General features: G+C 37.9%; 1 protein-coding gene across 15 annotated transcripts in view; it reads left to right on the plus strand.

The window, feature by feature from the left end:
- The window catches only part of Tenm4 (teneurin transmembrane protein 4), a 2,842,490-nt gene that overhangs the window by 1,681,674 nt on the left and 1,134,954 nt on the right, over positions 1-25,862 (plus strand). The gene's annotated exons all lie outside the window — the stretch shown is intronic.

Below are 25,862 nucleotides of genomic sequence, written 5' to 3' on the forward strand. Positions count from 1 at the left end.
ACATGGTTCCCAAGGAAATTAGAGCTGTAGTCTCCCCAACACATACCCTCTGTCTCTTCCTCCTCCTCTATTTTTCTCCATTCTGGGGATTAAAACCATGGCTTTGCACATGCTAGGAATTACCCTCTTTTGAGGACCAGAAAGCAGTGGTGATTTGCTAAAGGTTACAAACTACTTGGTTATGGTGCTGGCACTAGAGTGCAGGTCACCTAAATTCTAGTCCAGGGCTCCCCTACTGTACCAAGGTCTCTCCCAAAACACACAATGCAGTAGGATGACCCGAGTTTTAATTTTCTTAGTCTGTGGAAGGGGAAAAGAGCACCACATTAAAACTCTCCATTGACACAACATAGATGAAACCAGAGATCATTATATTCTGTGAAATAAGCCAGACATAGAAAGACAAATACAATGAGATCTCACTCATGTGAAAGCTAAGGGAATTGATCTCACAGAAATTGGGTGTAAAACAGTTGTTAGCAGAGGCTGGAGAGAGTAGTGGGTGGTGAGAAATGAGGAAAAGTTGGTCAATGGGTACTAAGTTAGTTAAGAGCAAAACTACCTATTGGGTTAATGCACAGTGGGTAATAATAATGTACATACATTTCAAAAAGGTAGAGGAGAGGATTTTGAAATTTTTCACCATAAAAAACAATAAATATTTGAAGAGATAAATATATTTAACTGTTTTAAACATTATGCAAAATATACATGTGTCTAAATATTACACAGTGCCCAATCAATATGCATGATCTTTATGTCTTTATGTCTCAGTTAATTTTTTTAAAAAATTACTTCAGAGCATAGCAGTGGGGAAAAGGATGTAACTCCAAATTTCACTGGCTCTTGTCTAAAAATCATAAACAGAACATCATTTCACAGTAAAAAGTAACCATATAAAGTGTCTTAAGTCCTCAGTGAAGGAGATCCCACACATACATAAAACAAAATTTCCAGCTCATCACCACATGACATTTGACTGATTCTCCCTCACTCAGTCTGAACACTTTTGTACCATCATTCTGCTCTGGCCACAAGAGAGCCATTCACAGTTGCTTCCAGGCTACACACATTTTTATGTCAATGGTGTTGACTGTGCCTCCTAGAATCCTGCATTCCAATGTTCAGTGGAGAAATGTACTCTTTAAAGGCTTGGGCAAACATTTGCATGTAGACTCAGGTCCCTTAACTTTATCTGCTCCACCTGACCTACAGGTATAGCCAGAACTCCTTGCTACTGTAGTTAAAAAAAAAAAAAAATCTCAGGCATGGAGGGAAAGTGGATTTTATCTTCTCTGAACCTCATTTGTGATTCTCCATGTAAAAATGCTCAGCAGGCTACAACATGCTATGCAAATGTTAGGTCCATAGTTTGTAATTTTATAAAGTCTTCTCTTTTCCTTTTCTACTATTTATCAGCATGTCATGTTTATTCCTTTTTTAATACTATGAATCTATTTTTTCCTTTTAAAAACAAACATGGCATTTTAAAATTGAATGCCTAACAAACCTATGTAAACCTGCCGAGCTCCTAGGTTATTAGATTTTTGGTAAATATCAAAACTCTCTTCCATGTTTGCCAATTTTCAATTTAATTCAACTGACCACAATTGAATACTCACTACTCCGCTTGTACTGGGCACATGTCTTTTCTCAGAAATCATTTAAGAAGGTCTAGACCGCATTGTATTTCATCATATTATAGATCTGACATTGACATGAGCAACAACCAATGATGCATACACTTATGTTTTACTGTGTGGAAATCACCTTCTATGAAAGTTCTGAGGGTCATGAGAACTCCTTGTATGGAGCCTTAGCTCACCAACAAACCATTGGATAACCTTGAGAGAATTCTGTAAGTCTTTGAAGCTTCAGATTCATCTGGACAATGATGATATTACATCATAGGGTGGCACTCAGAAATAAGCAAGGTACTCGATATGGAACACTTAATGAATTTTAAATTCTCTTTATATTATAAGGGAGTTAATAGCCCATAAAAATGGTCATCTTTAAGCTTCATGATTATTTCCTAATTTTGCATCAACAATCATCCTCAAAACTAAATTATTCTGTGAGGCAATTTGCTGAGACATGGCTCTTCTGCATTGTATTAGTCTCAGTTCTCCAAAAAGCAGACTGCAAACCAGATTAAGCACACAGAAATTTTATTAGGGTAAAAGGCCATGTGAAATAGAATACTGAAGTTACTAAGGAAACTTGGAAAACCAGTAGATTACAAGGTAATCTGTGACCTCAAGTAAAGAGAGAGGGAGAGGGAGAGGGAGAGGGAGAGAGAGAGAGTATTTGGGAACATTTTAGATTTCAGTCTAAGTGAAATCTGGCAAAGTCAGTTCAAAGGGGTCCCAGAGACTCCCAGAAACGGGTGTACATTACTGTCACTGCCATGTTCAGTCCTTGGCCTACTACAACCTGTCAGAGATGTAACTATGGGGCTAACCCAGCAGTGGACTTCAAGAGCAGGGCCACAGTCACTCATGCCCTGTGGCTAAAGGTCCTAAGGCACATGGTTTGTGGCTGCTTCAAATGTTGCCTCTTGAAGTCTACAGGAAAACCCAGGCACTGCTTGGCTCTTTCTTTTCTTTTTTGATGGTACTAGGGGTTGAACCCAGGAGCACTTTACCACTGAGCTACATCCACAGCCCTTTTTATTTTATTTTGACACAGGTTCTTGTTAAGTTGCTGAGGCTGATCCCAAACTACGGATACCCCTGCCCTGATTACAGATATTGCCACCATATCCAGTCAATTCTGACATCTTGATGATATACTTGGCCTAATATCTGATGATGTAACCCAATGGGTTTTAATATCTGGTTTTAATGCAACCATCCTTCATAGAAATGATCATTAACTTTGGATTATTATTTCAGATCTGATCCTGCCCTACCTGGCCATATGACTTTGGTCAAGTCATTTAACCTTATTAATCCACCTTCCTTTTTTATAAAATTGACACAATAATGTCTATCACAAAGAATTCCTCTGGAAATCAAAAATAGAGTAGATAACCAGGAAGTCACTTATCACAATTCGGGTAATTAATAAATTTAATAAATCACATTTTATTATGAGTGCTGTCACCATCTTATGTGATCTGTCACCAAATAAGCATGACTTAATAGAATTATCTATACAGGACCGATAATCTTAGTTAGCATTTGCCTCTGACCCAGCACAGTGCTAAGCACAAGCCAAGCTCTCAACAGGTACTAGCTGCCTTCCTTCCCTTCTCAATTTCTGTGACAACTTTTAATTCTCTTTAGCAGAATTATGTTTATATTTGTGCACATTTAAAAATTTTGTCTTCCTGGTAGACTTTTGCTCATTTGGCTTCCTCTCAGGAAGCCATAGGCGATACTGGTGGGTGTTCTGTGGATTAATTCATCATTTTAAATTTTGTTTTTAATTGATACATAATAATTACACATGTTTACAGGATACAGTGTGATTATTCACTGTGTGTGTGTGTGTGTGTGTGTGTGAGAGAGAGAGAGAGAGAGAGAGAGAGAGAATGGGGGCAGGGATAGATAGATATCAGGGCAATTAGCATTCCCATCTCCTTATCATTTCTTTCTTTTTAGAGCCTTTGAACTCCTCTCTTCTAGTTTTCCATTAAGCATTTAGTAGGTTGTTGTACCTTTTGTCACCTATTATGCTACAGAACACTAGAACATATTTCTCCTGTTTGATTATATCTTGGTACATATTATACCACCCTCCACTCTTCTCTCTTTCCCTATTCTTCCTAGCCTCAAATAATCACTACTCTGTTATTTGTTGAGGTCAACTTGTTTAGCTTCCATGCATGAGTGAGGACATATGGTATTTATCTTTCCATGTCTGGCTTATTTAACTTAACATAATGTTGTCTAGTTCCATCTATTTTGCCACAAATGGCAGTATTTCATTTTTATGGATGAATAATATTCCACTGTGCACATATACTATGGAAGAAGCATAACTCTTATACTCTGTTGCTGGAAATGTGAATTAGTACGACCATTATGAAAAACTGTATAGAGAGTCCTCAGAAAACTAAAATTAGAACTACCACATGATCCAGCTATCCCACTGGGATGGAGAGGAGGTAGGAAGATGAACCTGAGAGTGGCCTGTATCTTGGGCAGTATTGACTTGATGATGATATAATACATTTTATGTTGGGGGCTATGGAGTTTTCAGAAAAAATCTCCCCACTACTTTCTCCTTCCCTTTGCCTCTTCCTACTCCATCACCATTGTTTTCCATATAGGGTTATTTGGCCCTCAGAATTGTCAGGTACTGTGTTGATTTCTTTATACCTATTGACTAAAGTAATATTCATCATAAAATTACAAGGTTATGTGTTTGTTTGTTTGTTTGTTTGTTTTTTATAGATGTGGAGTCTACAGAAGTTAGTTATCCAAGACTCACCCATCTATTCACTAGTAGAACCAAGATTCAAACCCAGGTATTCTGACTCAATGACCCACAGTGTTCACTAAATAACTGGAGAAGAAGTTGAGGCTGGATTTTTGTGAGTAAAGATATGGTCTCATCAGGGTGGTCATCCTTGGGAAAAGAATGGCAGGTAGAGAGAGCAGCCTGTGCCCAGGCAGACACTCTCAGGACAGTAATAGCACAGTATGGGCTTTCTGAGTTACTGAGTGGAGAACAGCTTTATTAAGCTGTTCATGTTCTCCAGTCAACCAACCATTCACCAATATGCTCCTCCTGACAACCCAATTTCTCTCAAGTTCTGTATTCTCATCTCAACCAGGAAGCCATGCTTGCACTCAGCAACTTGCTCTGCCACAAATCCTTGTAATAACCAATATACACAACTTTTAGGTAATGTTGAACTACAAGACAGCTTGTGTATTTGATAATTTTATGTATGCATGCCCTATGGACTTCCAGAGGATAGAGTCAGTGGGTAGCAGTATGATGGAGTTCAGGAAACACCAGGTTGGGATCAGACAGATTTGCATTGGTACTATCCTGTACTTCTTCTGCTCACCAGCTGTGTGACCTAGGGTCAAGGGCTTACAGTTTCTAAACTTTATTAAAATCAAATAAGATCACATATCTGAGACCTCCCAGCCCCATGTCTGGCACACAGCCTCTCCATCGATGTGGATCTATTTTCTCTTGTGCTTCTCACCTCATTCACATACTCCAGATGAGGCTCTTAGCAAATAAACCCTAAGGTAGTGTTAAAACACCTTGAGAGTCCTGGAAACCCACCTATTGGCATCAAAGAGCATGCATCACCTAATCAAGACAGAGGAGAACAAGTTCATTGGGCATCAGAAACATTTTCTCACAAATTAAGAAGCCAGCAACATGCTAGCCCCAGGGTCATGCACATGCCTCCAAAAACTAATTGCTCTCTGAGTGTAAGGGAGAGGCTCTCTCTGGATATTTCTATTGAACTGTGGATTTGTAAAATATTAAAATCTTTCATGCCTTACCTGTATTATAATTTGAAAAATTATTTATGCATTTGGAATGAATTTGTACTCCCTCACACACTAACTCATCTGCTTACTCAACATTTACTGAGTACTTGTTTTGTGCAAAGTGCTATAAAACTAGGTAGGAACACAAAAGTTAAAGGAAGCCAAGACTGGGCCTGGCAGCCCTGAGCAGTTTATAAAAACCCTTTGAGATTAGTTTCCTCATTTGCAATATGGAGATATTAAGAGTGTTTGAATAATATAAGTTACTATAAAGATTCAAAGAGATTATCCAAATCAAATATTCAGACCTAGTATATATTGAGCATTTTATAACTACTATATTGTGTGTAAATATCACATGTACACATATATTCACTTATTTTTAGCTAATAATAACATTTGAAAACAAAACCCCAATTTAAGTTAAAGAGATTATTGACATGGGGATATAAGGATGTCTTCTGCTCTGGGTCTCGAAGGAATTTGTGACTTGTCCTCACTATCACTGTGACACTGTCAGCTTTCATATAATACTTCTCAGAGCCCAGAAAAATTACTCAGGAGGCATAGGTGGCAAATGGGTAGGGATGAGTGGGAATTTTACCTAAGAGGGAAAAGTATTCATGGCAGAGAAACAGAAAGAAAAAAGAAAGAACACATTTGTAAAGTTGTGAGGTATCTGAGCTGTTACAGTTAAGGTATTCAAAGACTTGCAAATGAATCAAAGGGGCTAAAGTGTTGTTTCCAGGATTAATCAAAGAAAAAGGAAGAAATAGAGACTGAGGTGAGGCTGAGTGAGGTATTGGTGGAGTTTATAGGTTATCTAGTCCCACACCTCATTTTCCAGGTGGGAAAACTTGGATTCAGAGAAAGAGGCTTTGGGAGTTTGGCTGTTTCTGTTCTGTGCTACTTTATTTAAAAAAAAAAAAAAACAACTTTAAATATAGTAACTTACCATAATTTATTACTTTTTACAATTAATTTTGTTAATCCAGCACTACTACTACTTGTTGTATCAGAGTACTCAGTGAGTGAACGGTATAAAATGCATTTAACCACATGGCTGAAAGGTCAATACTGACCACCAGCTTGGAAATCAAATAGAGAATCATTTACAGTCTTAGTTCCTTTCCATGTGTGCTTTACCACATGGTTTCTTGGTCTTCCCCACAGCATGGCAGCCTCAGGTGAGCTGGACTTCTTTTTTGGTAGCTATCTTCCCACAGAGTGCTAAAGTGAAAACTGCCAGGTCTTTTAAAGATGTTGTTTAACAATTGGCATAAAGTCAGTTCCTCTGCATTGTGTTGCTTAAAGCAATCCACAGTTAAATACATATCTTATGGTTAAAAACATCCAAGTTTCAAGAGTACTGATTACACAAGATTATACTACCTCTCAGTAGGCATGCTCTTGGGAGACAAAATAGGACTCTTCCACATTAAATACCTTCCCTAAAATGAGAACAGGTAAGCAACTGGTACTTCTGGGATTAGAACCCAGATCTATCCCCTTTCTTTTAATAGTATCTTAATGACTCCAGATGTAGAACATAGGCTCCCCATCACCATATGGCTTGAGTAAAAACAACCATTTCCAGGCAGCTGTGAGATACTTGTGCCTTTTATCCTAAGAGTCCAGGAATGCACCGTAGTTTTCTTTGTGGAGCAACTTCATGACCTTCATGGTTGGCTGAGTGAATGAAAAGCCCCTAGATAACTAAGGAAATTACCAGTGACAAGATTCTACTTTTGATGGCAACTGGCAAAAAAAAAAAAAAAAAAAAAAAATCATTAAAAGCAGTTACCATCTTCTGGCCAAAGTTTGAGAGCTATTCAGTTCAGGACTAATGAACATGGCACTATTGATCTTTTAAGAGCATGCAGGACTGATCAGTATCATGGCTATAAATTATATTTATGAAGACATTTAAATAGCACACAATGATTGCTTTTTCTCTTGGAAGCCAGGAGTAGATGCAGGGGTGTCAGTTTTGTACAAGGTGATAGAACTACTTCTTTCACAGCTATCTGACCAAGACAGGAAGATAGATATTCATCCGCAAAAGGCGAAATCTCATTTTGTTGACTTGGTGGTTTCCACTCTGTACATCTCCTTTCTTGCATGCTTCTTCTCTTCAGGGAAAACAGTACATGAAATCATTCTTCATTTAGCTTTCATAATTTAGTTATGTTATTCTTTTTTTAATTTGGTGATTTAACAAACTAGAAAGGATCCTTGGGAAGATGTATTTGAGAACAGGAAATGAAGCCATTAACTAAAAGAGTCACAACTATTCAAAAAACTAAATGCTGTTAGAATGCCTACCATATAATAGACAAACCCTGGAAAGCAAGCCCAATTCCCATTTTTTTCTTGTAGGAAAACTGAGGTCCTATAGAGAACATTTGTCTTGTCATGGCTTGGCACCTAGTTGACCTGCTTTTAAGACCAGGTTCCTTACCCATAGATACAGGGCCTCTGACACCCAGTAATTTTTTTCATTTTCAGAGTTTGAAAAATAAAAGGCTTATGGTATGATCTGAAAACCTATGTCCCCTCCAAAATTCATAGATTGAAATCTAACCCTAAGGTGATAGTATTAGTGGAGGAGGCTTTGGAGAGGTGATTAGGTCACAAGGTGGAACTCTCATGAGTGCCTTTATAAGTGACCTCTGAGGGCTAGCTAGCCCCTTTGTTATTGAAGATGTAGCTCCAAGATGCCATCTGTGAGGAACCAGGCAAGAAATCTGCCAGAGCCTTGATCTTAAATTTCCCAGCATTCAGAACTTTGAAAAATAAAATGTGTTTGTTGATAAGCTGCCTAGTATTTTGTTACAGAAGCCTGAACAGACTTAGGCTGTGTGTGAGGGGTGAAAAAAAGGATCCCATCTCAGAATGCAGAGTATGAGACTCAAGTCCAACATTGTATTACTATGTGGACTTTGACAAGCTCTTCTCTAGGCCTCAGATTCCCCTTTTGTAAAATGACGTTTAAATGAGTGCTAAGGTCTTGTTCAGCTTAAAATTCTGATTGACTTTCTCCGACTATCTTCAAGAAGGCTGAGTCTGTGGAAGCTGTTTTGGAACATTACACTTTAAAGGGAGTGAAAAAAATGAGCTCCAACTCTACTGTTTAGAGGAGATTGTCGTCCCCGGAAGGGAAGGTATTGCTGTGGCTGTAGAGGTCAGCAGCTGCAGGAGGCTAATTTAGGTTGTCCCTGGCTCATTGGCAATCATGAGGCTTGATATGCTTTGGAAAAAAAACTAAACATTCCTAATCACCTCGAGAAAGGGATAACTCATTATAACTGCACGCTAAGGAACTTCAGTGACATTTATTCCACATTTGTGTACAAATAGATTACATTATTTAACTGAATCAGTTTGGGCAGCTGGAAGCTACCCGTGTACTCATTTATCCCTGCAGAAGATTGAACAGTGATTAAAAGAGAATACCTCTTTAATTCCAGATGTCATGTGCATTCCTCAAGGAGAAGTTTTCTTAAAACTCCATGATGAGCCTTGAAGAAGCCTCTTCGGTAATGCCACAGCTGAATGGGAGTGTAGAGGGGGAGGGGGCAGTACAAAACCAGGAGGGCCCATATTTGCAGCCATCTGGGACAAATTAGTTCTGGGGTTTTATCCGCCTTTGTTAGGAAACATGTGACTCCACATCCCCTCCCCAACATGCCTAAGATTAGAATAGTTGAGACCAGAACCTTCTGTCTGAGAGAGGGGTTCCTTAATTTGGCCATCTGGAATTTCAGGTAGCTCATGATTTCAAAGGGTCAGATTTCAGATGGGACGAGGGCCACACAGCACAAACTACCACTTAGGATTCTTCTCATTCTTCAAACCTTGGGTGCTTTGGGTTGTATTTTCCTCTCTCATACTCTCCCCACCACCTTTTGTCTCTAAAGAGAAAGAAATGGGTACATTTGAAGTCAACCTTGTCCCCATGATATAGAGAACCCATTTCTGATACATAAGACTTGATAGGGTTCTTGTGAGCCCAATGTAAAAAAAATGGGCATGGAGAAACTAAACCTTATTAAATACCTATTGTAAGTCAGATATGGTGTGAAAGGTGTTACAAAAGCTCACTGACAGCTGCAGGGACAGTTTCCTGGGTGTTTCCAACTGTCAGTCCACAGCCCAGGCTTACAAGGACCCCATGCTTGGTTTAATGTTCTATTGTCAGATCTTGAAATTCTTAATAATTTTCCAACAGGGGCCCTGCATTTTCATTCAGTGTTTAGCCCTGAAAGTTAGATAGCCAGGCTCAACTGGGTGGAGAGGTATTCTTATTTGTAAATGTGCCTGTATTGAACATATACAAAAGAAGGAAGCAGCAGCTCTTTGAGTCAAAAACCTAGGTCCACCAGATACCAAATTATATGCTCTTTGTTTTTATACCAAAAAAAAAAAGAAAGAAAAAAAGAAATTGCAAAGTGCATGGCATTGTCTTAAAAGACTCACAGAATCTCTGTTTCAAAACATATCTCAACCCCCGAATCCTGCTAAATCACCACTTCACCTCAGGAAGCAGAGGTAAGGCAAGAAATAATAAAATAACAGAAAAAAAGTAACAATAGCAACATACATGTGTGGCTTCTTACATATTGTTTTTTCTTCATATCCATACACCTGGACATATGTAGGTCTTGTGACTATACATGAGAAGCTAACTAGCTACAGCTGAGAATCAGTAAACCATAAAAAAGAGAAAATCCTTTTTTGTAATTCAAATTACAAAGTCATTTTCATCCTACATTTAAGTGAATTAAAGGGACTTTTGTCACGTCCCATAGTTCTCAAAGGAAAAAAAAAAAAAAAAACCTTTCAGGTGGTAAATAATCCCTGTGTGAACATGAACTATTAGACTCAAGGCTGTTTTTAAATAACTCCGAAAAATATGTCATCTATTTGGGATTTCTGTGCTCTGGGCTGTTCAATTTAGTGTTGAAACACATATTTTTAAAACTATGTAAACAATTGGCACACACACCTTGAGCAAATGCTCACTGATCACTGATCACCTTCTATGTGTCAGGCACTGTGTTCATAAAGGAGGGATTTTATGAGATTGTTTGGTTAGTTCTTTTCTCATTTATTAAGTGCCAGTGTGGGCCAGGCACTGTGAGCCATGGGGGAGTGAAGGTGGAGGACAGGGATACACACTCACCTGCAAGACCATCGCATATAAAAGAAAGGGAACAATATAGATTTCCCTCTGCTCTCTAAAATTTTACAGTATAACAGATTAGATTTTTTTTTTTTAAAACAGTATAAAATGTGGGAAACACTTCATGAGTAGTAAATGCAGGGGACTTTGGAAGCACATTATTTTGATGAACATGTTTTGAGCAATAGAAATGTTACCCTGGAGTGGTCACAGTCAATTGGAGGGAAAACAGACCCTTAAGTAGTTCAAAATAATGTAGAAAATGCTAAATTAGGGAGAAAAAAGGGGAAGCTGGGAAACTGGAGGAAAACCCAGGTGTTTCTAAGTGCAAGTGCAATGCAGTCAGCTGCCCCATGGACTTCACATTCAGTAGACAGTGACCCTGACCCTGCCCTCCTGGGGCTCTTCAGTTTCCTTCCCAGTAACATGGGGACTAGAGGGAAAGGGATGGTTTGTGTGGGCCCTGGGTTTGCTACTAGCTCAGAGAATGCCATGCTGTAGTGATTTCAAGAGGAGATCTACATTTCAAGAAGTGGAAAGATTGAAAGAAGGTGCAAGAAGCACTTGGCTGTGGGAAGTCCAGGAAGCTTGGGAGACATGCACGACACTGCAGTGGTGATTTCAGTAACAGCATTTGCCAGAGGTAATGGCAGGCACCTATGCATGCAAGGTTCTCCAGCATTATTTCCAATTCTCACTGCAAAGGCATTTTGCCTTAATTTGCTAATCTCTTCGTGGCTAATGTCAATGTCTTTCACTGTGCAGCTTTTTCCTGTTGGTTTTTCCAGCTCTGATCTTCATCCACATTCACCAAGCCAAATATGGCCCCCTTGTAACTTCTGTCAGCTCTGACTGCAGTGCACTTTCCAGATCCCAGCCAACCTTTTCTTGCTAAAACGAACTTCAGACCACTGCCCTGCCAGAGCAAGGCTTTCCATTGCCTCAAAGGTAAAGGTCAAATTTTACCTGGCACTCGACATTATCTGTAACCTGTTCATAAACACACCTTCTCAGCCTTACCTAACACACCATGGCATGTCATGGGATGGGACTAGCATTTGAAGTTGGCCTTGACTTCAAATGCTGAGTTTTACCTATGTAACTAAGCAACCTTGAGTCAGTTAATTAACAGATTTGAGCTTTAGGTTTTTTTTTTTTTTTTTTATCTCTATAAAGAGGGATTAATTTAATGAATATGAAAAGCAAAGGCTCAGCTCTAAGAGTTTAGGCACATGGTATGGGAATGGCAGAGGGGACAAAATCCCTCTCAGAACAACTAAGTTGTGGCAAAGCATACAGGGCTGGGTGGATTTCAGAGGGCTTGGGAAGAAACTTGAATTAGCCTCTTCCTTTAGTAAAATGTTCCAGGGAAATAAGAGAAAAGGCTGACCCTGCCTCAAATATGGTTAGTATCCACTGTTACTCCCCAGTGAAATACATAAAATTATGGAATTTTCCCCCATCTTGTACTGTAAGTCCCTTAAGAGAAGAAAACAAATCTAACTCAACCTTCTGAGCATTTCCTATAAAATGGGAATAATGGTAGTAGTTATCTCATCATGCCGTTGTGATACTTCAATGACATAATCCATAGATATGCTTAGAAAATGCCTGATCATAATAGCAATTCCAAAAATGTCCATGGGACATTTTTGTGTTATTTACAGTGTTAATAGTCTAAAATTGTTGCCCATATTAGTGGTTGCTCAAGCATTGATGAAATATGTTCAAAATGCTACAGGGACCCAGTACCATGGCACACACCTGTAATTTCAGTGGCTTGGAAGGGTGAAGCAGTAGGATCTCAAGTTCAAAGCCAGTTTCAGCAAGTTAGCAAGGCCCTGAGTAACTCAGAGAGACCCTGACTCTAAATCAAAATCAAAAAAAAAAAAAAAAAAAAAAAAAGTCTGGGTGTGTTTCTATGGTTAAACACACCTGAGCTTAATCCCCAGTAACAAAAGAAAAGAAAAAGCTACAGGGGTATACATGCCTTGGCTCAGGTAAGAGAAATACCTTCATGAAACCAGACTCACCTTCCCCTTGTGTTTATTTACAACTTCAAAACAAATTGGCAATGTTTGTAAACTGCTGAGAAATCAACAAAATGTGGTTTATGTTACATAATTGGGAGAGACAGTACCATGCCATTTCTGACAGTTTAATATGATTTCCTCCAGGGTGTTGATGCCTTATATTGGATGTAGGGGTGAAGTATGTGTTGGGTATGTATTCTGGGGAATCAAGGGGTACCCCTTCTCCACCTCTCTTTCTCCTACCTGGCACTGAGCTTATATGCACTGCAAATCTCTTTTCACTTGAGAGAGATGCACCTAGTTATAGTGCAGCCTTGACTTGGTAACCATATAAAATTGGTTGCCAACCAGGTTAGCTACCTACTGACTATGGGCAAGTGGGTTGAACCTCAGTTTTCCCATCTGTAGGATCAAGACACCTAAAGTGTGAGTATGGTATAGACTTGAGACAGCAATGCCTGTAATATACCTCATATGGAACCTGGTACTTGCTCAGTTTTTAAACAAGGGTGTCAAACAAACTTTCCCTCCATAGCATAAAGAAGCTTCCAAATTTGCATCTCTTTATCCCTGGTATTGGGGGATCCGTTTTTGCACATGATGAGTGGGCCTGATATTCCAGATCCTGCTTGAATCTTCTTTATCTTGCTAGCACACAGAGTTCTTTTAAGAGAATACAGTGTTCTTTTTTCAGGATTCATTCTTCTTTTAATGGGTTTATTCCTGCATCCAGAGCTTCATTATGATTCAGCCATCACTCCAATTTGGTTTAGCACATGAAACATCTGTTCACTTAGCAGATCAGCCCCTTTTGCAGATACTGGTCTAAATGAGTTCTACTGTGCTCATCATTGCCTTTTTCTCCCCCCAGCAGCATCCTAAATAAACATTTGCTCAATATGAAGCAAGATTTTCATTCAAGGGGAAAAATGATCTACATTTTGTCATATCCCTGCAAGGCATTTTCCTTCTTTTAAAAATGCAACCATTCAAAAAGAAAAGGCAACATTGCTGATATTAGTTTATACTGCTCACCACCCCAGGGCGAGTGGCTTCATGTGTGTTCATGAATGCTGCTATTCAATGGTGCCTTGGATAGGGTGGCACTTCTAGCTCAGGTCAATAAGCATGTATTGACAAGTGTTTAGATTTAGTTTCCAAGAAGAAGAGATGATTGGTATAAACTGGTGTTTGAAGGGCTTTCAATCTCATGGCAATAAATATATGAGCAATTATCACAACGCTACTTGTGATGGTTAATTCTATGTGTCAAGTTGACTGAGCCACTGAGTGCCCAGATAATTAGTCACATGGTATTCTAGAGGAGATTTACATCTGAATTGGTGGAAAGAGAAAAGCAGATTACCCTCTTAATGTGTTGAGGGACTAAATGGAACAAAAAGACTGAGTAACTGGGGACTCTTACTGACTGATTTCTTTGAGGTGTTTTTGTCTAGCCTTTGGAGCCAAACAAAAACATTAGCACTCCTGGATTTCTAGCCTACAGCCTGCCTGACTTACACTAAAAACCTTGAAATTTGTCATCCCCCTTTATCATGTGAACTAATTATTTATATCAAACTTTATTAATATAAATAATCTTATATACATACATTCACCTGTTTTTCTGTTCCTCTAGAAAACCCTAATACACTTCTAATAAATAGTCTTAAATTTGGACTGAATTAAATCTAGGTTATAGCCCTTACAGGCCAGAAAGAGCTAAAATTTCTTACAAGTAAATAATTTTAGATCCCCATGTACCATCTCTGTGTTTTGAATGAAGAACACCTGGGTTGCTGACCCTACACCACCATTTACTAACTAAACAGGTATTGGATGCAATGATGTCAGTAGCAGCACCAGCATTAGGGTTATTTTCAAGATCAAAACATACTTTAAGAAGCACAAAATATCGTTTGCTCATTAGGGGTTTAGTCATACTGATACAACAGATGTCCACATTTCTTATTCTGAACCCTCACGTCTTCAGGAGGGTAGAAAAGAAACAAATCTAGAAAACACAAAAACCAAAAGAGTTATTTACTCAGAAACTGTGCTTAGCTTAGATCTGCAGAAAAGCTAGCCAATCACTAGGGTCTATGACATGCAGCCCATGTCAAGTATGATAAACTGTTCTAAATTTAGCATAACTCCATGGGTTTCCTTGTGAATATTTTCTTTCAAGTTTTTAAAAATTTTTTTCTGACCCCAAATTATAAATTTTTGTACATTTATTAATTGACAGGCACTCTTTATATTTATCAACATATTTAATTCTCCAAATACCTGTATTCCCATGTAAGAAAAGACAAAAAAAATGTTAAGTAACATTACAAGTTAATACAACTAGTACATGGCAGATGAAGCCAGGAATCAGTCCCAGATTGGAACTCCATGCGTAGAGTGTCAGTACTGTGTTACAGGTGCTGACATTAGAACACCCATTGTAAAGACTGCCTACTTTTCATGTGTGAGTCTGACCCTGTGTTAAAATGCTTGAGTACTTTATAATAGTTGAAAAAGTGCAACACTCTCAGCCTGACATACCTGGATTTGAACCTCTATGGAAATATTGATGTTATTTAACTTTCCTGAGCCCTAGCTCTATCTCTTTTCCTAGTATTGTTCTAGCCATGTTCATTTATTTACTTTTCCATAGCAGAAAATCATCTTGAATTGTCTGGATTCTTTTCATCAGCCTTCAAACTATTAAAGATTGCCTCATATTTCCACTAGAAGGGCTTTGCTGTAGAACTTCAGAACAACTACTTGTTGCAAAACCGACGGGTGATTTGCAGTTCCTGTCTTACGTGACAGCTCTAAGGTACTTGACATTCCTGACAATGTCTTCCCTCTTAACATTCTCCCCACTCTCAAATTCCAGAACACCCCTCTCCCAGCTTTCCTCCCAACCTGATGTATGACTTTTCTCTACCTCCTTTACAGGTTCCTGCTTTCCAAATATTAGTGACTTTGAGGTCTCCACCCTCTACCCTCTGTTCATCTCACCTTGCTTTCCTGGACAATTTCCAGTATTTATGGCTTGCAATAGTACTCAAGGACTGATAGATAACTCACAAATCTCTACATATAGACCTTAGACTTCACACTTTAATTCTAGACATATTTCTCCAGCAGTTTACTAGATATTTCAATGTGGATGCTCCATGTATAACTTAAGTTCCACTTTTCCCCTAAAATTGAAATCATCCCCCATCAAATCTGTTTCTTCTCCTGTATTCTTGAATGAATCTCTACTGAAAGCCAAAAACCTAGAAGCAGCCTTAGCCTTTCATATTTACCCAATTTTCCTTCTCTAAACAGATAAACCGACATAAATACAATCCACTGGCTTTATCATCTCTTTTGTGGTTTGTTTGGCTACATTTTTTAGCTGTCAAAACCTTCAATGAATCTGCAGCCATCAGTTTTCCCATATCTCTACCACTCAGTTTTCAGAATGACATCTACAACACAGACACCTCATATAGGCACCACTGTGCTCAAAAGCCTCCACAGTGCCCCATTTATTTCTAAACTTTACTAGAGGTCATCAAGGCTATTAGGTGTCAGACTCCTGCCCTCATCCCTTTACTCATTTCTCCACTTTATTCTTTCAGAACTGAACTACTGCTGGCTGCAAGCACTACCTGTGCTCTCTTGGGCCTCTGTGCCTTGACAAGTACCATTACCTCTACTCTCATTCTGCCCCCAGTCATTGCCTTCTGTCCAAAAAAACGCTTACTCATCCTACTAGAGCCTATTTAAAATATGACCTCCTCCAGTGAAGCTTTCTTTGTTTTCTCTAAGGAGACTTTGGTATTTTCTCTAGAATGGAATAATTGTTTGAATTTTTGGTTTTCCAGAAAACCGTGAGTTTCTTCAGGAAAGAGATTCTTTTATCAATTGTATAGCCAATGCCTTGCAGAGATCTGTCACGTTAAAGCTGTTAAATAGATGTATGCTAAATAAGCATGAATAATTTAATAGAAAAAAAAATGATGTTCACCTGTAAAATGTTTGCATGTATGCATGTGTTGTACTGTGTAGATGTACGTACGTTTATGTGTGTAGCTTTGTGATAGTAGTGCTTTTTTGTAGATTCAAGTATATCTACAGCCTTTAAAAAGATATTTGCTTTACTCAGACATTTCTTTAATTATTGCAAGCTTATCGTTATCTATGGACCATGGGTATAGTTAGTACAATTTTCTGAAATAAACTGTCACCTAAATTAGGCATTAATTTAATTTATTAAATTCTGAAATATAAATATGATCCAAGTTCAAACAACATTCTATGAATATAGCAGATAAGTACAAATTAAAAAAAAATTGCAAACCCTAAGATATCTTTCTTCTAACTGCTTAATATTAACTTATTTTTATTCCTCATACCCTCATGCATGAAAATCAATTCCTGGTAAACCAAATAATTTTACTGTGTGGATCGGTTTCTGATCTCAGTCCAGTTTGACTTGAAAACTCACCTGGCCTCTTTTGATAGAAAGCACCTTTCCATTATGATATATGCCTTATATGCTTTTTAAACAGGTAGAATGGAGGTTCTTTACCAGATTTCCCATTGTCCACCACAAAAGAACTGGCTGAAACTCACCCATGATTATGATTTCTGGTGTATTCCTGGGAGAGATTTTTAAGCTACAAATAGGAAGGCCTCTAATATTTAAATTATTTCTATCATATAAATTATAATAATATATCACATATATAATATCACACATTAATAATAAAAACTATTAAATTATATAACTTGAGTGCATATACTGAAACACTTCTCTAATGATGCTGTTAATGTAGTGTTAGCATCTAGTTTGCTTACAAGTCCAATTCTGAATCAGTCTTTTCTCTGAACAAGTTCAATATTATGGTTAAAATTTATTTACTTTAAATAAATTTCCCTGAAATATTCCATATGTGCACAAAAAATCTACAAATCATAAATATAAAGATCAATGAATGTACAAAGTAGGCATCATACAAATTGAGATATAGAGCATGTTTAAAGAACTCAAAAAAAATAAAACAAAAACTTAACACCAAAAAGACAAATAATCTGATCAATAAATTGGCTAAGTTAATGAGCAGACTCAATCAATCAACAAATTTAAGAAAAAAAAAAGTTCAACATCTCTAGCAATTAGAGAAATGCAAATCAAAATTACTCTAAGATTTTATCGCACTCCAGCCAGAATGGCAATTATCAAGAATTTAAGCAACCATAAGTGCTGGCGAGAATACAGGGAAAAGGTACACTGATTAATTGCTGGTGGGATTGCAAAATGGTACAACTACTTTGGAAAGCAGTATGGAGATTCCTTAGAAAACTTGGAATGGAACCATCATTTGTCCCACCTATCCCACTCCTCAGTTTATACCCAAAGAACTTATAAACAGCAATACCACAGTGATACAGCCACATAAATGTTTATTGCAGCACAATTCACAATAGCTAAATTGTGGAACCAACCTAGATGCCCTTCAGTAGATGAATGGATAAAGAAACTGTGGTATATATGCAAATGGAATATTACTTAGCCTTAAAGGAGAATGAAATTACAGCATTTATTGGTAAATCGACAGGGTTGGAGAATATCATGCTGAGCGAAGTAAGCCAATTCCAAAAAAAAAACAAAGGCCAAATGTTTCCTCTGATAAGTATATGCTGATACATAATGGGGGTGGAGGGCATGCAAGGGAAGAATGGAGGAACTTTGGATTGAGCAGAGGAAAGGGAGGGGAGGGGAGAAGGTGTGGGAGGGGATGGTGGAATGAGATGGGCATTATTACCCCATGTATGGGTATGATTGCATGAATGGTGTGACTCTACATCATGTACAACCACAGAAATGAAAAGCAGTGCTCCATTTGTGAAAAAAAAGTAATTATAAAAAAGTAAAATATTAAAAAAGAAAATGGATATCGAACATATAGGAACCAAAACCTCCCTGGGGCTTTATTCACTGTGAATCCCCTGCCAAAGATCACTATTTTACAAACTTTGCCATTGCCAGGGTTTGCTTATGAACACCAAAAACAGAACATGACAAAGTTGAGATGGGAAGATGGGTATCAGTGACATTTAAGTCCGTTCCAATCTTTGGGTTCTGTGTAAATGGTTTTCTCTGTAACTCATCTCCATATAATTTGGTGATAGCCACATGAATTTTCCTTCCCAAATACCATTTTGTCCCCCTTTAATTTCTATCTTTTCTCTATTCTTTTCTTCTATTCATTCTAAATGTACTACTCAAAAAAACTCTGGGAGACTCAAAGCCCATAGCATATTAAAGTATGCTTTAAAATTTTTAACCATAAGAGTAATACAGCATTATCAGAGAAAATTTGAACAATAAAACAAAAATGGCAATCCTCAGCCAACCATCCTAATAAAGGAACATGTGAATTTCACCAAGTTTTTTCACACTATCATACGTCATTATTTACCTTAGACATCAGCTCCTTTATCTCATATCATAAACATTTTATGTAATCATACAGTAAATATACTGATTAGTGGCTGCAAAATATTGCTGTACATAGACACCTAACCATTTAAGTGGTCTCCAAAGTTTCATTTGCATAGGTAAAGCTGGAGTGAACATCTTTTGCATATATCTATGTTCTTCCTTGGGATTATTTACCTATGACAAGTTCTCAGAACCAGGTTGGGAGAGGGGAATATTCATGGTCCAGGGAGCCCCAAACCATTCCATAATTGAGGTAGAGAAGTGATGGATCCCCAGAAGATAATTTGGATTTGTTGAGCATTTCTAGCATGAAAATCAGAAACCAAATAAGCCATTTTTGCCAGGGCTTGATCAAGTTGCCAGGCACGCAGACATTTAACTTACAAAATGCTTATGAGCTACACTGTGGTAGAACTGGGCAAAAGCTGCTACTCCATGCTAAACCGGTAATTTCTGTGTTCTCCCTATTTTCCTAGTAAAATAGCCATCTGACTGATTTATTGTGAATATTACTGCAACTTGAGATTTTGGCAAAAATCTATTATAACAGAGTATGAGGTCTGTAAAGAACCCATTTAAACTGTCAAAAATAAAATGAGTCTGGGCAGCAGGGAAAGAAAGGAAACAAAGAAGACAGTGAGTTGGGGAAAGAAAAGAAAGACACAATATTTATTTTGGTATCATAGAACTTTAACATTAGAACTAATTACCCCAATGATAATTTTAGCCTACTACCTGACTTATGGGGCCTGGTTTTCTTTAAGATTTCTCAGCCTCTATACCAGAGAAAAACTAAATTTTATTAGCTGATTAATATCATAAAATTAGGAATCAATTTTATTCTTGGCACTGAACTTTTATCTAATTAGTTTAATAGAAGTGGTTTCTTCATAGGAAAGAACTGGTATAATTAAAATTTAGAACAAATGTAATGTTTACTGAAACACAGAATATTTCTCTATGTGCAGACTATTTTATTGGTGAAACTGCATTACTTATAAACTCTTCCAAATCCCTTACAACCCATTCCCAAAGGCAAATATGACTATTTCTTGGGTGGGTCAATGTAGAAGATCTAAAAATATACATATTATTAATGAATAAGAACATTGAATGAAGTTTGAAATATGAGGAGAAATTTATCAGTGAAATATAACATTGTTTAGTCAATCAGTATTCACTGAATAATCTGGTATTCCATGCTAAGGTGTGTGAGGTAGGTTAAGGAAGAGGGAAGGAAGCACTGTGTGGGGGTGGGGGAACACCCAGATCAGTGGGGGCCAGGGAAGGCTTCCTAGAGAGTGACAGAACTCTCTCCTGCTCCTCCTCTGGTACTGGGTAGTGAACCAGGGATGCTCTTCTACTGATCTACATTCCCAGCACTTTTTATTCATTTAAAGACAAGGTTTGCTAAGTTGCTGAGGCTGGCCTTGAATTTGTGATCCCCCTGCCTCAGCCTCCAAAGTCACTAGGATTCTACATGTGGGCCACTGCTCCCAGAAACCTAACTCTTAATGATAAGTAGGCATCAATCAGGTGAATTTCAAGGAAATGGGTAACAGAATAGAGATTGTCTAAACAGAATAGGAAAGAGGAAAGGGTATATCTGAAAAGCCTAGAATATCAAACGGAGGCAGGGAGTGTATTGGATGAGACAGAATACCACGAGACACGAGAACATACAGAAACTTGAAACTTAAGTCTTGAAACTTAAAAGTCTTTTTTGCAATATGGATTAGAGTCATTGAAAGTTGTTGAAAGTATTTATTTATTTATTTATTGTGGCACTGGGGATTGAACCCAGGACCTTATGCATGCTAGGAAAGTGTTCTACAACAACTGACCTACATCCCCAGCCCCAGTGGGAGGAACTTAAACACAGGATCAGCAATATCAGAGCTGAAGGTTGGTTACATCATTGTGAGTAGAGTGTGGAGAATGTCCTGAAGGATAGGACTAGGGGCAAGGGGAAAAGGGAGGATGCTGCAGCAATGGTTCTACAGACAATCCTCAAGCTTCATCTGTCAAGCCCCAGAGAGTAAATATTTTAGACTTAGCAGGCCACACGTTCTCTATCACAACTATTCAGCTCTGCTCAGCACAAAATTGGTCACAGACAATGCACAAATGAATGAACCTGGCAGCGTTCCAATAACATTTTATTTATACACAATGAAATTTGAATTTCATGTATTCTCACGTGTCATAAAATATTGCTTTTGATTTTCTTCAACTACTTAAAAATGTGAAAAACATGCTGTTAGTTGAGAGGAAACAGGATGGCACCTCAACTGATGTGGTGGATATAGGGGAGCTAAGCAGATGGATTTGAAAAGCATCTACTAGAGAAGCCAGTGATTGACTAGGTTTTGCTGGCTGGGGAAGTTGATTGTCAAGATAAGTTTAACAATTGTGGATGGAGACAGTGGATGAAAGGTGGTGCCTCCATCAGATAGAAGATCCACAGGGAAAACAGGATTGGATCATTGGAGGATGCAGAGGACAACAGGTACCTTTCTCAGTGATTTAGTCTTCAGGTATTCTGGTATGTGGAATCCTCCCAAGGAAAATATTTGTGCACCTTGAGTAATTTTTTAAAAAATTTTTTGCTCTTGGCAAGGACTCACTATTTTGGGACTTTTTTTTTTTTTAAGCTGTAGAAAGTGGCTAAGAGAAATTAATGCTCATTACCAGTATCAATCTTTTAAAATATGTCACCTCCTTTGACATTTTTAGAAAACTGTCCCCGAATGCAAATGTGACCCACATGCCAATAGCATATATTGGCTGTGTATACACTGCACAGAAAAGCTCTCTGAAGCTCGAGTTTTTATCATTCCAGCGTGGAATAACTCTCATGAAATAATTAGGAAGTACACAAACTAATGATAAATGTTGGCTTTTTGAAATGGGTTTTGATGAAATTATCATAATCTGATTATGCAGTTTCAAAGAACCTTTCCCAAGCTCAGTTTTTCCTCGTCCAATCCAATTTGCAACTGTCTGTGGCCAGAACAGCCTCCGCATGAGGATTTATGGTGAAGGCTTAGAACTGCTAGCAGTCACTTCTCCTTGAATCATAAATATTCAGGAAGGAGAACAGGTACTCTGCATGGCTTCCTGCCTTGGGGATAGCCAACATTCTGGTCAAGGCCCCATATTACCAAATGAAGGATAGAGTTATGTTCAAGTTGAGAAATAAATTGTCATTTCTTTTTTAAGTATAGCAAGGCAGAGTTGTATGGTTGCTTTAAGATCATGGGTTTAAGAGTTAAAGGCCTGGATTCTAGGTCTTGTTCTTTTCTTTACCTAATTCTATGTGTCGTTTGTTTAATTTCTTCAACAGATGAAATTATTAACAAAATAGAAAGCCCTAAGAAGAGGCTTCACTATGTAGAAAATATATAATAATAATAATAATATTAATACTGTTATTTTCTTGCTGTGAATTAATAGAATGTCAGGGTATAATTTCAGGTAAACTCATTATCAATACTGTTTAATACTTAATATTGAAAATCACTAAAAGGCAAAATGAATCAGCTATTTTTTGTGAATCTACTACGCTTAAACTTAGCTATTTTGTATTTTATTTTATGTAATTATTAACAATTGGCTTCATTTTATAGATAATGCCAAGAAAACTGTAAGGGCATAGTGTATTAACACTGCTGTATCAGCCAGGACTAGCTAGGTTCTGTTTTGCTGTCTTACATGAAAGTGAAATAAAGGCTTTCTTATGAGCCTTATAAATATAAAGAAATACAGTAACCTGTTACATTACTGTCTTAGTCCATCGGAGCTCCTCTAACAAAACATCTTATACTGGGCAATATATGAACAGCAGAAATGTACTGCTTACAGTCAAAGTCCAATAAGTTCAAGATCGTGGCACCAACAAATTCAGTGCTTAACTACATTAGGTTTCAACATATGAATTTTGGGGGAACCACACATTGACCACAGCAATTAATGCATTATTTCTAAGAATTAAAATTGATGATGTTATCACTGATAGCATTTTGACTGCAGAGCAGCTCTTTGTGATAAGTTAAGCTCAATAGACTGTCCTCATTTGCTAGGTGAGTAAACTGAGGCAAATAAGCTATTCCTCAGTATCATATGGCAAGTTAGTATCAAACCAGGACCAAATTTCATGGGTCCTGATTCCTAGGATTGTGATGCGGATCTTATACGCCAACATTACCTGCAGTGTATTTGTTGTTAAAATTTAAAAAAAATTGTGTTTGGACCAAATCTATTTAGTAAGCAGAAAATTGCAATGAGTAAATAAACTAAGAAACAATATCTAGTTTGTTTGTTGCAGAACCTTCCAAAGATCTAAAGAAATTGGCTTTGGCATTGAATCTTTCAGTGGGACAGGATAGTTTTTACAAACTTTGTGGCCATAAACCCTCTTATTATAAATATCTCATGGGACACAGCATGCCCTTAGAGAGAGTGTTGTCCTTCAGCATAGTGCCAACACTTGACAAAATATCAAGCACATGATCTCCTTGGTCTCCCTTCAAAAAGAAACCAAGACAAAGAGCTAGTGTTTTCCCCAAGTGTGGGAAGGAACCCCTGTCAGTATTTGGTGAAGAAACAGAATCAACCAAGCTAAGTATTCCTACTCACTTATCATTCCATCTTCCCAATGCCCCCACCCCCCCAAAAAAAAATCATGTTCATTTTCTAATCAGCATTCTACCCTGGGAAAGTCATCATCTTGCTCTTACCATGTTTGTAAAATGCAGGCCTCTTTATACAAAGATAAAGGAGGTTTCTATTCTCACCACAGATTGCCTGTCTTTTGAAATACATTTTGAGGTCCATTCAGTCCATTTCCAGAGTATGAAAAGAACAGCACACAGCAATTAAGAGCAGTCAGTACACACGCAACAGCAGAATCACAATGGACAGGATGATGAGCCCGATTTCCCCACGTGTTCACTTGCAGATGCATTCACTTTGATCCACATGCCACACTGCCCTGCCTGTGTTGGGGGCTGTTATAATTTGCTACTGCATGTTTTACATTCCAGGGTCTTCCTCCTCCTTTGCTAGCACCAAAGAACATCTGATGCAGTCTTGGTATGTTGTGTCCATGCCATCCCATCTATCCTGCCTGGTGACTCACCAGGCATAGACAGATTCTCCCAATACAAGTATAGCATTATTAACCACAAAGCAATACTCCCCTCTTCTCCAAAATATTGCCCCATATAATTTATACTCTGCCAATCTTTATTTTTTTTACCTGTACCTATTACAAATTTATTTTAAGGCAACAGATTCTATCCTCAATTAACTGCTAAAGAAACTGAGGCTAAAAGGAATTAAATAACTTGCTCAAGTTCACACAGCTGGTAAAAGTGGGAGATGATCTGAATTCAGACTTTAACCTCAGAGCCAATGCTCACAGTAACCCTAGTCACAATGGAGGTTAAGACAGCAGGTGCTGGAGTAAGGGCTAACTCCCACCCTTGCCATGTATTAATGTATCACCTTGATAAAGTTATACATTCTCTTGGCACCTCAGTTTCCATACCTATAAAAATGGGGATATTATCTAGCTTCCACTGCTATTTTAGGGATTAACTGATATATCACAGATTTAATATCTTAGTAGCTTTAATAGTTACCAAAGACAATAAATATTAGCTCCTTTCCTATTTCATTATAGGAGAAACTTCATCTAAGTTTGAAAAAATTAAGCTAAGGACTAATTTTTTTTTGTTTCTCATGTTTACATAGAAAAATTTAGTATTGATCACATATGACAATACTCAAAAAATGTGTGTGTGTATATATATACACACATGTATATGCATGTATGTGTAATTATATACATATATATGTGCATACATTCATTCATATAAATTATATGTGTAGTAATCAAAGGGGCTCAACTAATAACAAAGGAGAGGTAGGAAAATAACTGATATTTAGTTTGAGGTATCAATCCCCTCTGTTGCCTCATTTCCATTCAAAGTGAAAATCTCAAACCATCACATGAGCCCAGAGAAGTGCACTGTGTGTGGCTGCATATAGGGGCAGGGTGCTGGAGTGACTGCTCCTCCTTCCAAACCTGTTTTCCCCCTCCCCTATTGCCAATGTAAGTCCCTTACCTTGGGCAGCAGCAGCAGAACATAATTTTTGTTGAGTAAAGAGATTGCCACTTACCTGTGTAGTTTCCACTCTCATTAGGTAGCTGGTGGGGTGGGTGGGAGGATGGCATTGGGCTTGAGAGATCAGGATCACCTTGACCACGCACTTTGGAATAGAATCATCAGAAGAACTAAGTTCCAGCTCCTGTTGACCCTCCTGAGTGACTGAGCAGTGCCCCTCAGCTGGCTGAGCTGTAGTTCTGCTATGAAAAATGAATACTAGCAGCAACTCATGGGATTTGGGGGAGGACTAAATGAATTCTTGCAAAGCTGAGCACCATACAAGCAGAAGTTGTAACAAGATCATTATTTCATTTATATTAACATCAGGGGTCCCAATGCAAGGTACATTTTCAACATCAGTCTCAAATTCTTTGAATAACCAGTCTTTACCCTTCTTTCTCTGCTGAATTTGTTGGAAATCAAATTTGCTGATTATCCTCTAGAGACAAAAAAGTACTGTCTGTCACTTTCTTGTCAGATCTACCAAAAGCCCTTTTTTTTTTTTTTTTT

The sequence above is a fragment of the Marmota marmota genome, unplaced genomic scaffold, assembly GCF_001458135.2.
Source record: "Marmota marmota marmota unplaced genomic scaffold, marMar, whole genome shotgun sequence".
Lineage (NCBI taxonomy): Eukaryota > Metazoa > Chordata > Mammalia > Rodentia > Sciuridae > Marmota > Marmota marmota.